Here is a 7,388-nt window from a genome sequence, read left to right as displayed (position 1 = left end):
ACTTACGCATGTATGTATGGACTGTTGGGACTCCTACGCCAAACGATTTGAAGTCTACTTGGGACTTCTTACTAGGGAGATCCCCTGACATGTTGACGGGTCCAACACCGTCAAAAAAACCAAATGGGGGATTATATTCGATATATTAAACATATTTTCTATATTTGATAAGTTAAGCATATCCTTTTTATTTATTTATATATATATAATTAGTTTAGATTTATTATAATTAATTATTATGTATATTAAAAGAATATTTTTTTTAACATTTTAAAAAATATAGTTTTTAAATATTAGATCTCTCTTTAATGTATTTAAAGTTAATAAATCTATAACAATATTATTTTAATTTTCAATTTATCAATTACAAAAAATATTAAATTAATGAAAACATATTTTTTTAATTTTTTATTATAATTTTAATTAATTTAATAAAACTTAAAATTTACATTTCTCTTTAAATCCCTTTCGTGAATAAAGGTTAATTTGAAGGATTTGAACATTGGATCTCATAGTTTACATAATATTGCATAAGAGTTTCACCACTAATTGAGTCATTATGAAACCTACTTATAATTTTAATTTAGATAGGAGTCACATCCATCCACAAATTTTCTAATCACTAACCTTCACACAAGGATTGTCATGACAATACACCCTATATTATCATATCAATTCTAAGTAATTGGTATAATTTTTGACATCTTTTATATTATATATTAAAAATATAGTCTTTGAATTAATAGACATTTTTGCCATTTCTAAGCATTTTTTCTTCTTAATTTTTCCAATTTTGTTCCTATCACCATATATAAAAATAAAATATTATATTATATTCACAAATTCCAACTAGAAAAAAGCCAAAATCATTTATTACTTTTAAATTTTCTTTATTATGTATAAATATTTTTATTTTATTAATATATAATATTATCAGTCTCCCAAAAACATTTATAAATATTTTTATTTTATTAATATATAATATTATCAGTCTTTCCCAAAAATATTTATGTAGAGATATTTTTATTTTATTAATATATAATATTATTAATCTATACCAAGGAAAGACTCCAGAAATAAAGAAAGACCAATCTATTTGCGTTTTGACTAGATTAATAGTTTATTTTAACTTTTACAATATCTAAAGTTTGAAAAATATTTTTTTTAGTGTATTTTAGAATTTTAACTAGATAGCTTGAGATTTGATGTTGATCATTGTAATTGGTTTTCTACTTGATGATGTTGATATGATAGACGTGTTAGATGTTGCACTAATATCGAGAAATCACAATTTTTCAATGAATACGGGAGTTTTTATATGTGTTTTATTAGTCCCCGTCAAAGCAACATTTTAATAAATTGTTTGCTGTTTGATTATATATATTTAAATTAATTTTATATATATTATTTTTGGTTGGTTTTAGTATATATATTAAATTTTTATTTTCAGTTTTATTAAATAAATTAATTTTCAAACGTTTTATTGGACCATAATTTGAAGTTCTTATTGTAGCATTTACATAATACAATGTCATGTCGATAAATGCCTCACATATTTATGCAATAATTTATGGATATGGTTGCAATAAATACTTGAAAATAGCTCATACTCATATAAATAATATATTTACCATTTGTAAATGTGTAGATATACTAGTGGTTACTACCCACTAAAATTTATGCAATTCCTTGTATTTGAGAAAGCAGTGAATTTTTCCACTTCACATATCAATTTATTAGTTCCCATTGAAGGAAGACTATAAGATTCAATTTTCCTATTGACCATTATAAATTAAGCATTGAACACTATAAGTTATAATTTTTATGAGCATAATTTCTAACTTGAATAACATATATTTACCATCACTTACTGCCCAATGTATATTTACCATCAATTACTTCTCACCATAACTTAAGAAAGTCTTTGCATAAAAATGGATGAGAAGAATCTTTATGTTTTTCTCAGCAAGTACATCTGTAAATGTGTAGACTTGCTAGTGGTTACTACCCATCAAAATTTATGAAAGTCCTCGTGCTTGAGGAAACAATTAATTTATCCACTTTACCTATCAAATTATTAGTTCCTCCTAACGAAACAAGACTATAATATTTGATTTGGGTATTGGCCAATATTAATTAAGCATGGAACAATAAAAGTTATATTTTTTTTATGTAAATTTTCCATTTTTTCCCAAAACATAATTTCTAACTTCAATCACAATCACTAAACTACTCTCTGACACTTGCTAATATGTGAAATACAAAATGATTAAGATGCTGAGCATTGAAATAGATTTAATAAATTGACTTGATATGTCTATTTTGGAATAGGATTTACATTTTTTAAATTTAACTACCATATAAGTTAAATAGTAAACACCCATAAACATCAATACATAATAAACATCAAAACAATTACTTTATGATATATATCGTTGCTAAAATTTTATTATAATTTTATTTTAAATTATTATTAATTATAAAAAAATTAATATATACATTTATAAAAACATGAAACAAGATTCTTCACCATGGAGATATACCCCACTTTACCATGATATTATTAATTTGTAGATAGGCCTTGTTAGAATACAATGGGTCAATACCATGGCTTATTAATAGCACATGTCCAAAAAACCATAGCTCACTTCATATGGCATTTTTTTTTAATTATTCAATTTATTTAAAAGAGCAAAAATGACATAACTATAAATATTCTAAAATATTCCATGGAGGTTAAATCCCTACCATTTACATAATAATTATTGATAATGAAATCAAAATTCTAGAAACCCTATTCCAAAATTGACACACTTATTGGAGTAATTGTCAATCAACTTATATCCATCTTAACTCTAGATCTACCACGAGTGGAGAGGGATGAAATATCTTGAGCTGCAAACACATTTTAGGGTGAAAAGAGATTTGATCCCTCTCGGAGCATTTTATTATTTTAATTTTATTTTATGTAATTTGACCAAGTCAAAATGCTTACATAACAAGACAGGACAAAACATCTCTTCCATACTAGGATAGAGAGTGCCTCTTGGTATTATTGACCAACCTAGATCCATCTAAACTCTGGAATGGCTCTTGGTAGATCCAAAGTTAAGATGGATCTAGACTAGTTTAATTATTAAATATAATTATTAGTTATTTATTTATTTATTTATTTATTTTTTATGTAATTTGAAGGAGTGAAAATGTTATTATTATTATTATTATGATGATGTCAAAATGTTTAATAAGACTGGACATGCCATTACAACATCTCTTCTATGCTAGGTTGGAGAGCACCTCTCAACCTAATAATTATTAGGTGGATGGTATGGATATTGGGATATAACCTCCACGAAATATTCTTAATAGTAGTTACAAATAAAATGTTGATATATATCTCAAAACTTTTTGCATCAACTTAATTTAATTTAGAAGATAAGACTTATAACACAGAACAAAAGGATTTTATGTAAGTTCACAAGTTCCAAGACTTCTTTATTGAAACTCTAACACCTCCCACATAAGCGAAACGTAAGAAGGAAATAAAGAAAAAACAAAGAATGGGTCCTAACAATGAGGCCTGCATAGGTACCATGTATGACCTCCCTTTAGTAGAGAAAGAGAGAAAAACCTATAGGAAAAACTCCCCCAAAAAACCCCCCACACCAAAACAAAAAGAGAGTACATAGAAAAAGAAAGAAAGAGAAAATTTGAGGAGGTGAGGGAAGGAGGACTAATGATGACCCCCAAGGATAACTTCCTTTACTCCAAGCATTTTTCATAACTAAAGAAACCTTGGTGATGCCAAGGACTTTGTGAAAATATTTGCTACTTGTTCTTCAGTAGGTACATACTCCAGGCTAAGAATACCATCTTAAATAAGTTGGAAAATTAAGTACATACAAATTTCAATATGTTTGGTCCTATGATGCTCCACAATACTTCTAGAAATATGTATTGCACCCTGATTATCACACCATAGAAGAGTAGGTTGATCCTGCTATATGCCAAACACAATAAATAATTGTCACAACCAAAGAAATTCTTGATTTGCAATAACTACAGCTTGATCATTGTTGGCACAAAAATGACATCAGGGAAAGACCCTAGGTTCAGGCACAAAGAGCCAACAATGGTTCATTATAGTCTAGGACAATGCCAACATTCTCACCTTACCCCAAGGGTTAAGGAGTCTCACCCGAGGCATGTTGCGACCGAAAGTAAGAAGGGTTTAGTATAGGGTTAGGGATATCTTAACCATTACTCTATAAGTGGCCCCTTTCATATACTCACACTAATAATATATCAACATGAAGATCAATCTACCATGAGTATAGACTTGCAATGCGTTCAAATTTTTAGTTGGTCCAGATAACATAATCAAATACACACATAATACTAAGAAACCCGTCTAACTCTTCATTCATATTACTTCCATAGGATAACATTACATTATACATTGGCCTCAGCCACAAACAATTGCATGAAATACTCAGTTACATGACCTGACTGATTCACCAGACTTCACCCCGCTTCTCAGCTGCGGCTCTGGTCTTTAGGTCGAATGTCCTGAGAGCTCGCATCCTCTTCGCTACTCGTCCATGACCAGAACTCTTCAACTAAACAAAAACCTAACCTCTTTCTCCTTGCGGCCTTCTCCTTTTGTATTCACTTCTGTCATTTACACTACCAATTCTTACTCGATTATTTCTTTCCTTGGCTGCCTCTCGTCCTCCTTGTCCACTCGGCTTCCCCTACTTTCTGCTGACACCTTCCCGCCACCGTCCTGCAACTGCCTATTCATGGTTTCCTCCCCAGTTGTCTTCTCCACAACCTGACTGTTGTTTCCGCCATCTATTTCCTCTTCTTCATATCTCCAAACTCTTTCAAAATTGAAATGAAGGCCCCAACAGGCCCCGACCACAGTTCTTTGACTCGTCCCCGATTTAATCTATTTCGAGCGGTGCAGGTCTTGTTGGTGTCTCTGTAGATACTTCTGTTGGTGGTTGCACCGGTTCTATTGGCTGATGAGTTCTTTCTCCCATTGTATCCTCTGTCACTAGTTGGGTGGTTTATGCTCCAACTGCTCCTTCTTCCCCCTATTGTCCTTCTTTTCCAAACGAAGGCCCCAACTCAGGAACAAAGTTTGTCATTCTCTGCTTGAATTCATTGTATTTGTGGAGGGAAGCTTCCCATGCGATTATGATCAAGTTAGCTTATTGGTTAAAGTCTTATGTTGTGTTGGACATTAGTTTGCATGGCCTTTGACTCTGTAGGCAGTCCGCTGTTCTTCACTGTTGTTTCAGACCTCCTTCAGAGCCAGAACCTGTAGTCGGATCGGTGGTAGTAGGCCTTGGATTATCTTTTTGGTATTCGTTGACTCCTCTTTGATTTGATCAATGTGTGCTTGAATGGCGGTGATCTGCGCATCAATCTTCTAGATTTGGTTGAAGTCCGTGCATTCCATGATGTTGGCAAACAACATTTGTAGCTGCTCTCTCATAGGATATATTGGCTTATTCTTTAGCGTGAGGCTTCCCGGCCAGTCGTGAAATCTATCCATTAGGGCTTATCTGTTTGCTAGTGCTTCATCGAGTGCTTGTTTCTTGGCTGCCACTTCATCAATTTTTTCATCTATCGTTCTGGCATATATTTATATCGGGTTTGGCAATGTTGATCTTACTGTTTCCAAATTCTTCTTCATATCGGTGTTTGTTGCCATGAGATTTGAACATGCTACTTGAATGTGATCGCAACAACTCATCAATGTCCAGGCTACAATGTCCTTCGGAGCTTCTGTGTTGACATCTATTATTGTCAGCTATAGTGACCGAAATTTCTCTATCACCTCATTGACCTGTGCCTACAAATCAGTGTTTTCTTGTTGCAAGTGATCTCTTTCCTCTGTAACTTCCTATAGTTGTTGCATTTGTTGTTCGTGTTCCCAGACCAGGTCATCGTGTATTCTTTCGACTCTTTGTGTAGCTTGTTGGATGAATGGAAATAGTTGTGTCAATGAACAGTGTTGTCGGGTGTTGGTCTGTATTGTGCTTGGCTGTGGAAAAATTTGTTGAATTGGTAGGCTTCTGGAAACGGATTTCTTAGAATGGGAGGTGGGAGAGTGAATTGGTTGTGATTGTGGGGTGAATTGGGGAGTGGAGGGAATGATATTAGGGTTGGGGACCACCAGGAAATTTATAGGGAATAGTGGTTGGAACTGTTCACTCTCCCCTAATTGTGGAAGGGTTGTGATTGGTTCTTTCCTCTGGAGTGGGCCTGACCCAAAAAGTAACGATACTAGCGAGGCTGGTTGGGCACCACTGCCATGGGTGGTCCCTCTAGGCTGCTCTGTCGAATCTACTTCCATGTCTTCAGTCGCTAGTCTTGTGCCAGAGGGGATGGTTTTCGACAGGGTTGCGGAGGTGGAGGCCGTGTGGGGAGAAGGTTCCCGCGATCAAGGTGGAATGGTAGATGGATTTGGGGAAATTTCTTCAACAATCAGAGATGCGGATACTGATTGTCCGACCTCATCAGTAAGGTTGACAATGTGAATCACTGGGGTAGTTCTGGGATTCTTAGCTGCCGAGTTTTTGACTACTCTTTTCTTTCTGGGCTTCGGGACTGTTGGTTGTGATTGGGTTTCAGTGCCAACAATAGGAATCGCCATGGCTAGCGGAGTTGTGATCATCAACATAAACATAGTATAACCTTGAAAAATCATGGACTGGTTAGCCTCTTCTAAATGTTCATCAAAGCTTGTGATTGTCTGCCTTATTGCAAACATTTGTTGTTCCATTCGTAGCACCATTGGGTATATATCTTCCTCATCCGGCATCTTTCTGCTGCTCTATCCCACTTCTCCTGCTTGCGACTATGGCTTCAGTTCACCAAATAGATATCAGTACATTCCTTCGGTGATCTCACACGCAACCCCCAACCATGACTTGATCTCGCTATGGAGTGTTGCTTCAATTAAAACAAATTTCTGTGGCTTCATCTTGAAGGTCTTAGGGTGGACACATCTAGGTCTAAGATAAGTGTGCCCATGTGAGACTCCAAACTAGATTTCTCCTGAAAATTCATCTAGAAGCGGTTTGGGTATTCTCTCCGTCGACTTAACTATATCTAGCATCAGCTCATACCATTCGGTGAAAGCTGCCTCATTAATTTCCTTGCTGCTTGGGTCTCCAGAAACTCTCCATGGCTCATACTTGAGCACTATCGGTTGTCCTTCAGTAATCTGCATCATCTCCCTCCCTTCTTCTTCTGCGCATCCACTTCCACATTGCCAAATTCATCAATATGTATCCAAACAAGAAATTGGTACTCCTCTTGTAGATATCTTCATAGGCCTCGAAGAGCTTATTTAGTACAAAAGTGGACCAGTT

This window comes from Pinus tabuliformis, chromosome 9 (genome assembly GCF_031772625.1).
Source record: "Pinus tabuliformis cultivar Carrire ecotype Pingquan chromosome 9, CPIR1, whole genome shotgun sequence".
Lineage (NCBI taxonomy): Eukaryota > Viridiplantae > Streptophyta > Pinopsida > Pinales > Pinaceae > Pinus > Pinus tabuliformis.
The sequence above is the reverse complement of the archived record's forward strand: the minus strand, read 5'-3'. Positions refer to the sequence as shown.